Genomic DNA, 10,298 nt, shown 5'->3' with positions numbered 1-10,298 from the left:
CTCTTCATGGAGAGTAGCCCTTCTCCGCAGGCTAGGGAGAGTAGTTCCTCCAGATGCAGGGTAACTGACAGGACTCGAACCTGTTGGTGAGTTAGGGCCTGATCCTCTCAAAGCTGGAGCCATTGCTGTGCAGGGCCCAGAGCTTCAGAGACACCAGGGCCGTTGCTGGTCCTCCTGACCTTTGTCCTGCCTCTGGACTGAGGTGACAAAGACAGACAAGCTGGCAACTTTCTGCAACTGTGCCTCACTTAAATCCAATTCATGTGCAAGTCAACTCATCCCCTCTCATCCACTATTTTGCTTCAAACAATGTCCTTGGTCCTCTTCAAAAATGAAGGATGAACAACAACAAGAAATAGGGATGCTTTTAGTTTAGCTTCCTATCTCTGATCTAGGGTCTCTGGCTTCTGTTGTGCTTCTAGAAGGAGAGAATGATCCAAGTGTTTGAGGTTACAAGGCTGGTTTAGTGTGGTTCAATCTGAGCTGGTGGAGTGATGGGATACCTGGGAGTGCTGGAGCGTGCACATAGTAAGATTTTTGCTTACCTGACTGGCCTCCCATGGTTCTGTCATTCTTCTGCTCACTGGGCAGGAAGAGTGGTTTCTTTGGTCTAAAGGAAAGGAGAGTGAAATCCATAGAAAGGATGGTGAATCAGGTATTGGTTGGTTGTGGCTTCTCAGGAAGGGCAGTTCTGTGCCTGGGAATTGGCTTAGTTGTGTACTGTTGATCGAGGCTGGGACCATTCATCTTGGTAGCTGTAGCTACTTCTGAAGGTTTCTTTTTGGCAGGTAGAGAGGAAAGATGGAGGAACCTTGTGCCTCAACAGGAGGAACACTTCCTTTGTCTTGTCAGCGTAAGAGCTGGCACGAAGTCTTCAGATGGAACCTTTTACTTCTTCACCTCAAGAGAAATCCTTCATTCCCCCATAAAATTAAGAGAAGGCATTTGATAGGGTTGCATGTGTGCCTAAATGAGGACGGCCAGTGATTGTGTGAGTGAATGTATCAGCTCAAACACGTCACGAGGCGAAACACTTGTAAAGACTTGAATTAGGCCAATGCTTTGGTCTCCTGGCAGTGAGAATCTGTGACAATCACTGATTTCTTAGCTAGCTGAGCATATAGTATACCTAGAATCCTCCTGCCTAAAATAGTCTCCAATAGTGTAGCCCCTATAGGAAAATCAGACCCAATGAGAAACCAAACAAACCATCACAATCCTAGAACTTTTCTTGCCTCATTATTTTCTATTCTCAACTTCTCTTGTGTCCTTGAAAAGGGAGCTTAGAACTTTGTTCCAAGATCTTGTGTCCTGAGACATAGGAGAGAATGAGCAGGGTTTTGATTGTGCTTGGTTGTCGTATATAATAGAGAGCATGTGCTGTCATTGTTGTGTGCATTTTGTGTCTTTGTGAATCAAGCTTTTTTTCCTGGGGTCTGATCAGCCAAAGGAAAAAGGGCGAACAGGGTGAGAGCTTGCCATTGAACATTTCCAAATTTTCAGAGGATATCATATCTCTGTATTCCTGATTCTGGCCAAGTTAGGAATACAGGATAGGGGGGCAGAGGGAAAGGGGAAAAGGGAAGGGGAGAGAAAGAGAGAGAGAGAGAGAGAGAGAGAGAGAGAGAGAGAGAGAGAGAGAGAGAGAGAGAGAGAGAGAGAGAGAGAGATTCTTTTCCCATGTGTAGCAATTAGGGAACTAATTTGTGAGTAGTTTTTAATAATATAGTAAATTGTGAAGAGACTGTGGTTCAATATTCTTATGTATGCTCTAGTATCTTATTTGGCCTTTTGGGGTTATGGCTCCTTAGAAGTGCTCAAATGGAGACTTGGTAGAATTTGCATTTAAAATTCACCGGAACCCCTTTGTCATTCTCCTCCTTACCTGGAAGACCAAAGGATTTATTGCTTTTCTGTAGAGAAGGCGATCATCATGAGTAGAAGATTTCCAGTCCTTAATAGACCTGAAGCTAGGTTAAAAGATTTTTTCTAGTGATTCCAAAAGTAAGCAGTCATTTTTGTAGTTTAAATCTTGAAACATTATCTGGTATTTAAGAAAAACTTAGTGTATTCTTTCTCAGAAAGAAAGAGGCTTGTTTAAATTAGAATGCAAAATGGAATAAGGGAATAAGCAATTTCATTTTGGGAGAATAGTTTTTCTGACCACTCTGGTCTTCTGTGACTGATTTAGCAGAATGTAATTGCTGAGATAAATAAGAGGAAAAGTCACCTAAAATGAAAATGACTATGGCTTTGTAAGTGCTTAAGGAAGGAATGAAATTGGAAGAGTTTTGCTTGATAAAGTGAGAAACTGCTTGTAATCCATAAAGTTTTAAACTGAATTGGAGATGTATAACGAAAATTTGCCGAAGTTTCAGAGCAAGATCCAGCAGAGTAGAGAAATTTGTCCCAAGATGGTTTGAGACATGCTTTGGAGGGAGAGAGATGCGAGATTGAGGAAGTCGCATTGAAGGAAGGAAGGTGAAGCCGCAGACCAGGTGTGCTGAGAGACAGTTTTAGGGTGTGCAGGGCTCAGTCTAGTTTGATCCAAGTCAGAACAGAAAGAAGATTGCGCCTTTCTAACACTTCTTGAGTATTCCCCCCTTCTGTCCTCTGACATGGCCCCCACTCTTGTCCAGGGCCTCATTACCTCATATCTGGACTATGGCAATAGTAGCTTTGCTCCAGGTCTCCCCCTTCTAGTCCATCCTCCATTTGGCCATGAATGCTTTTCCTAAAGCGCAGGTCCAATCATGTTCCCCTTGCACAGTAAACTTCAGTAGCTCCCTACTGCCTCCAGAATCTAATAAATAATATTTTCTTAGCAGATCAGATCTCTTCCCAAGTTGCCCTTCCTGCATTTGAGTCTCGTTCTACTTTATTCTCCTCCACCTGCCCTGGGTGCAGCAACATTATCCTCCTTGCTGTACCTTGAAGGTGATGCTGTCCCCTGACTATTCATATTTTCACTGGTTTTCCACCATGCCTGTAATGCTCTACCTGCTCAGTCTCATGGTGGATGGTCCCTTGTCCTTGGGGTCCAGACTATTGGAGTTCTCATTCTGACTCACACCGTGGCAAGCCGTGTTACTTCGGGAAAGTCAATCGATTTCATTCAGTCTCAGTTTCCTCTTTCGTAAAAAGATGGGGCTGGATGTGACTGTGTAGCTCTGTGACCCAGCAGATGAGAGAGAGAAAAAAGAAAGCCCTCTGGCAATTTGTGTGAGAGAGAGTTGGAGGGAAGCTGGCAATGAGGAAGATCAGAGAGAAGGGGATGACAGCAATGAGGCCTGGGGGCAATGCATGAAGTGACACAGGCTCCTAGAGTACAAATCACTATTGTGGATGGTCCTGAGGCCCCAAGTTCAAATTCTGCTTCACAACATGCTTACTAGCTGTGTGATGCTGGGAAAGTCACCAAAATTGTCTAAGCTGCTTTCTTCTTCTTTAAAATGATGGAGTTGGACTCAGTAGCCCTTATGGTTCATTCCAGCTCAAAATGTCAGATAATCTCACTGACACAAGAGCTAATGCAGAGTACTGATTATTAGATTAGAGGGACAGTAGGTCAGAAAGCTTCTGAGCAGCACATTGAGAGAAAAATTACATTTTCTGTGGACAGTGAATTTTCTGAGTGGACTGTTCTTCGAGTTTTAGAGCTGAGTTCAAATCCAACTTCGTGTTCTCACTAAATGTTTGACCCTGAGCAATTTATTTAACATGTATAAACTTTTTTTTACTTCTGAGATAATATAATGGAGTTATTTGTATTTAGTGCCCCCCAGGTTTCTCCCAGGTCTAAATCTATGATCATATTAGTGATGGGAAGGAAAAAAAGAATAGTTATTATTGGGTGGAAATGAGAGTAAGGGAAAAAATCTTTTGATTAAAAATGAGGAAGAAAAGAAGCTTAGAGAAAGAGAGAGAGGGAGAAAGGAGGGGGTAGGGAGTGAAGGAGCGAGGCAGGGAAGGAGAGGGAGAAGAGAGACAGACAGATTCAGAGAGCGATGGAAAGTCAGAGCCAGAGAGCCAGCTATAGAGGCAGAGGTAGAGAGACTGGAAAATAGAAACCAAGAAAAACAGTATACCTTGAGAAGGGATAAAGGAGTATGGAAAGAGAGAAATCATTTTTGTTGATCGTGAGCAGTTGATCAAAGAAAGGACTAGTTGTAAATGTATACTATTCTTGGGAAATGTGGAGCAAACCATCTAGGTTTCCTAGTGGTCAGAGCAGTGTAATTAGAATAGAGTGAGTTTAAATTCCACATCAGTGGCTGACAAGTTATTTTACTCTGGAGAAGTCCCTTAACCAATTGTCAGCCTCACTTTTCATCTTAATAAATTTATGAAGCTAGATTTGATGGTATCTATGGATTCTCCAGCTCCATGATCCTCTGGCTACCAGAGAATGAAAAGGCTGTGCACTTGGGATTAGTCTTAGAATATAGATAGTGTTAAACTGATTCATTCACTGAAGATGAGGAGACAGAGGCAAATGTCCATACAAAATGGATATGTGTAGATAAGTGAATATGTAGAATTAAACAGCGAGATATACTTGTAGACCATCTTGGAAGTATTAATGACCTGAGTTCAAATTCTAGGCTTTATGTTCCATTATACTATAACTGCATTGGACTCAATGGTCCCTTAGGTTCCTTCCAACTCTAAATCTGTGATTCTATTGGTGATTAGGGGGCCAAAAAAAACTATTATTGAGTTGGAATTAGATTAAGCAAATAAACCTTTTTAGGAGGAATTAGTGAGAATGAGGGTCAAAGGAAAGGATTGAGAGAAAGGCAAAAAGTGCCAAAGACAGAGAGAAAAGTAAGATCGAGAGAGTTAGACACACAGACACAGACACACATACACATATGAAAATTAGAGAGTGATAGTAAGATAGAGGAAAACCACAGATAGATACAATACAAGAAACAGATAGACAGTTGGAAATATTTTCAAAAGCACAAGATAGTAAGGGAAGAGAGCATTATGGAGGACCATGAGGAATACAGAAAAGAGACTCCAGGTGATGGAGAGATGCCTAGGGAAGAGACCCGTGTAAAGTAGGTTATGTAGATGTCCTGGTGAATAGAATATTATACTTGAAAGTGACCGAGTTTAAATCCCACTCTGGCAGCTCAGAAGCTTGATTACTCTGGAGAAGTAACCACTTAACCACTATGGCCTCTGTGTTCTATTTAGGAAAATAATGGAGCTAGACTTTATGATGTCTAAGCTCAATGATTTTATGTATATCAGAGCAAAGGATGTCCACTTAGGATTAACCTTAAAGAATAAGAGGGCATCAGGTAATGAGCATGAGAAGAAAGATAGCAGCATCCAGAAGAAATAGAACTGGGTGTAGTAGAGCAAATATGGAGAGAAAAACAGCTAGGCCAACTAGAGCAGCCGTGCTTAAACTTTGTCTACTTGTGACCTCTTTTCTCTTGGGGAATTTTAGATTGTTCTGGGTGTATTGTTATATAAAATAGGTAGGTACATAAATCAAACATTTACTGATAATAATAATAATAATAGTGATAAAAATAACAATCTCAAACATAATTTTGCAACCTCCACATTCAGTTATGTGAGCCCACATGGGATTGTAACCCATAGTTTAAGAAGCTTTGAACTAGGGGACTCATTTTGGAAGGGTTAATGACCTGAGTCCCAATAGTATTTCACATTTTTAATAACTGTTTATCCCTGGTTAATTCATTTAGAGTAGGGAAAGTTTGGCCCACAGGCCATGTAAAGCCCACAAAATCACTTGCTAAAACAACCACAGGGGATGATGAGCTAAGCTAGGTACAACAATCCCCCAGTACTTGAGTTCTATAAGTTGACAGTTTTGTATTGCCTGGGAATGATACTGAAATATCCAAATGGACTTTAGCAGAAAAAAAGGTTCCCCATATCTGAGTTAAGAGTATATAAGCCCCTGTCTTCCATTATAGTATAATGGAGTTGGACAAAATGGCCCCTATGGATCCTTCCAACTCAAAATTTTTGATCTCATTGATTTTAGGAAGAAAAGATCTTTTGATATTGACTAGGAGCCAAAAGTGTGGAGGAAGAGACAGAGAGGAGACAGAGATGAAAGGAGGGAAGGGGAGAGAGTGGGAGAGAATGAGATAGAAATAGTGAAAGATGTAAAGATAAAAACAGAATGGCAGTGAGATATTATGAAAAATCTAGAAATTAGATAAAGAGGAAGAGAGATACAGAGACATAGAGAGAACGACAGAGCCACATGATAATGAGCAAGGGAGAGAGGGAAGGATATGGAGGACACTGAGGAATAGAAAGAGAAAAGACCACAGATGAGGGAGAGATGCAAAAGAAAGAGACAACTGGCAGGTGTTGAAGAAGGCAGTTATGTTTCATGAGGTTGACTCATTGAGTTTAAATTCCACCATAGCTTCTAACTTATATCACTTATGTCACTTAACCATTCGTAATCTTTGTTTTCTCCTCAGTAAATGTATTGGGTAGGATTTGATGGTGTCTAATGACAAATTATTTCTGTGATCCTCTGGATGAGAGAGAGAAAAGGATAAGTGCTTTGAATTAAGCTCTAATAAAGAAAGACTTATAAGAAATAAGACATCATGAATGAGGAGACAGAAGTAAGGTTCTACAGGAAATAGAAATGTGTGCATTGGGAAGAAGACAGAGGAAAACATGGCTCCTAAGTAGACTCTTTTAGGAAGTCACAGTGATCTGAGTTCAAATTCTAATTAACATTCTGACTATTTGAGACTGGTAAGAGTATGTAAGCTTCTCTGTTCTGTAATACCATAATAGGATTGGACTCAATGGCCCTTTAGGCTCAATTCCCACTCCAAATGTATGATTATAGTCATGAAAGGAGATCAAGAAAAGATAAGTTATTATTGAGTGGGAAAAAATTTTGGAGGAGGAGGAGGAGGAGGAGGCGGGGGGGGGGAGGGAGGGAGGGAAGGGAAGAGAGAGAGGGACAGAGACAGACAGACAGACAGACAAAGTGGGAGCGAGGCAAAGAGATAAAGACAAAGTAGCAGTGAGATAAATAGCAGAAAGAAATAGAAAAAGAGAATGAGAGAGACAGAGACAAAGAAATTTAGGGACAAAATCAGAAAAAGAGAATGAGAGAATCATTTCAATTAAGAGATAATATAATAAAAGATAAAATCACTAAGAAATAGAAAAAGAGAATGAGAGAATCATTTCAATTAAGAGATAATATAATAAAAGATAATAAAAGATGCACACATTGGGAAGAAGGCAGAGGAAAACATGGCTCCTAGTAGACTCTTTTAGGAAGTCACAATGATCTGAGTTCGAAGTCTAATTAACATTCTGACTATTTGAGGCTGGTAAGAGTATGTAAGCTTCTCTGTTCTGTAATACCATAATAGGATTGGACTCAATGGCCCTTTAGGCTCAATTCCCACTCCAAATGTATGATTATAGTCATGAAAGGAGATCAAGAAAAGATAAGCTATTATTGAGTGGGAAAAAAATTTTGGAGGAGGAGGAGGAGGAGGAGGCGGGGGGGGGGAGGGAGGGAGGGAGGGAAGGGAAGAGAGAGAGGGACAGAGATAGACAGACAAAGTGGGAGCGAGGCAAAGAGATAAAGACAAAGTAGCAGTGAGATAAATAGCAGAAAGAAATAGAAAAAGAGAATGAGAGAGACAGAGACAAAGAAATTTAGGGACAAAATCAGAAAAAGAGAATGAGAGAATCATTTCAATTAAGAGATAATATAATAAAAGATAATATAATCATTTAAATTAAGCGATAATAATATAATAAAAGATAATAAAAGATGCACACATTGGGAAGAAGACAGAGGAAAACATGGCTCCTAGTAGACTCTTTTAGGAAGTCACAATGATCTGAGTTCAAAGTCTAATTAACATTCTGACTATTTGAGGCTGGTAAGAGTATGTAAGCTTCTCTGTTCTGTAATACCATAATAGGATTGGACTCAATGGCCCTTTAGGCTCAATTCCCACTCCAAATGTATGATTATAGTCATGAAAGGAGATCAAGAAAAGATAAGTTATTATTGAGTGGGAAAAAAATTTTGGAGGAGGAGGAGGAGGAGGAGGCGGGGGGGGGGAGGGAGGGAGGGAAGGGAAGAGAGAGAGGGACAGAGACAGACAGTCAGACAGACAAAGTGGGAGTGAGGCAAAGAGATAAAGACAAAGTAGCAGTGAGATAAATAGCAGAAAGAAATAGAAAAAGAGAATGAGAGAGACAGAGACAAAGAAATTTAGAGACAAAATCAGAAAAAGAGAATGAGAGAATCATTTCAATTAAGAGATAATATAATAAAAGATAATATAATCATTTAAATTAAGCGATAATAATATAATAAAAGATAAAATCACTAAGAAATAGAAATAGAAAACGAGAATGAGACACACAAAGATAGAGACATATTGAGAGAGACAAAGACACAAGGTGGGAGTGAGACAAAGAAAGAGATAAAGACAGAAAGTAGCAGTGAGATAAATACCAGAGAAAAATAGAGACAGAAAAAAAAGAATGATGGAGACAGACATAGACTGAGACAAAGAAATTTTGAGATAAAATCAGGATGAGAGAAATAGAGAAACAGAGACCGAGAGAAATATATGTAAAATTATAAAGATAAAAGGAAAAGGAAAAAGAGAATGAGAGAGACATACACAGAGAGACAAAGTTACAGAGAGAAAAATACAGAGAAAATCAGAAACATAAAAAAGAGAACCAGTGAGAGAGATAGAGGTAGAGAGAAATGTGGAAATAAAATCAGAAACAGAAAAACGGAGAAAGAACAAGAGAGCTGGAAAGAGACAGACAAAGAAAGAAATATAGAGATAAAAAAGGAGGGAAAAGGGGAATAGAAAGTGAATGAGAGAGAGAGAGAGGGATTGAAAGAGATTGAGAGATGGAAAAAGGAAATAATAGAATGGGATAGATATAGAGAATCAGACAAATTTAGAGACAGAGAATGGTACTAATATAGAAAAAGAAAACAAGGCACAAATAAAAAAAGAGAGATAGCAATAGTCTCACACACAAACACACATACATACACAGAGATGACTATAAGATATTGAACTAGCGAGTGCGAGAAGAGACCACTATGGAGGAAAATAAGGAATAGAGATAAGAAACAAGGGAGAGATGCAAAGGAAAAAGACAGCCAGCAACTATAGAAGAAGCCAAAGAGGTGGCATAGTGTTAGAGCACTCTGCTGGGAGTTGAGTCATTGAATTGAAATCCCTTTTCAGCTGCTGACAAGCTCCGTTACTATGGAGGAGTCTTGTAACTACTGTCAGCCTTAATTTTCTCCTCAGTAAAATGATGGGGCTGGACTTGATGGTGTCTAATGACGCTTCAGCTCCAAGATGCTGTTTCCAGACAGAGCAAAGATTGTCCCCTTGGGACTTGGGCAGGAGAAGACTAACTAGGACATGCAGGAGGAAACCAGTAGGAAGGGGAGTAGAAGAAAAATTTCTCCATGGACTTGGAAGTCCTGGGTTCAAAATCTACTTCTCATTTTAAGAAATGTTTGACCCCAGGCAATTCATTTAGAGTGTCCAAGCCTCTGCTATTATACTATAATAAGGAGCTGGACTCAATGGCCCCTAAGGTTCCTTTCAGCTCTCAATCGGTGATCATATTGATGATAAAGAAGAAGAGAAAAGATCACTGCTTAATGAATAGGAATTAGAGCAAGGAAGAAAAAGCTTAGAAGGAGGAAGGAGAGAAAGGCAGAAGTAAACTGAAGAGAGACAGAAACAGAGACAGAAAGAGAAAGAAAAATCTAGCAGAAAAAGAAAAAAATCCCTTATTACTGGGTGGGAATAGGAGAAAGGAAAGGAAAGCTTTTGAGGGGGATGGAGAGAGGAAGATGATGGAAGGAATAAGGGAAAGAGAGAGAGTGAGAAAGAACAAAAGAAAGATGAGGGAGAGAAACATAGGCAGAAAAAAATACAGAGATAAAATCAGAGAGAAACAGAGAGAGAAAAAGAGAGATAGAAAGAGAGAAATACAGAGATAAAATCAGAGAGAAACAGAAAAATAGAACCAGAGAGAGAGACAGACAGACATAGAGAGACAACGTGAGGGAGAGAATTATAGAGATAAAATCAGAGACAGAAAAAGAAAACCAGAGAGAGACAGACAACAGAGAGAAAAAAAGAGATAAAATCAGAGAAAAATATACAGAAAAAGAAAATCAGAGAGACAGACATGCCAGATAGAGACAGAGAAAAATTTAGAGACAAAATCAGAGAAACTGAGACACAAAAAGA

At 39.6% G+C, this 10,298-nt stretch overlaps 1 long non-coding RNA gene across 1 annotated transcript in view; it reads left to right on the top strand.

Annotated features, from left to right (window-relative positions):
* Positions 1–10,298, top strand: part of LOC127542728 (uncharacterized) — a 49,392-nt gene that overhangs the window by 27,745 nt on the left and 11,349 nt on the right. The gene's annotated exons all lie outside the window — the stretch shown is intronic.

The sequence above is a fragment of the Antechinus flavipes genome, chromosome X (genome assembly GCF_016432865.1).
Source record: "Antechinus flavipes isolate AdamAnt ecotype Samford, QLD, Australia chromosome X, AdamAnt_v2, whole genome shotgun sequence".
Taxonomy (NCBI): Eukaryota; Metazoa; Chordata; class Mammalia; order Dasyuromorphia; family Dasyuridae; genus Antechinus; species Antechinus flavipes.
This window is presented reverse-complemented; position numbering and strand designations above follow the sequence as displayed.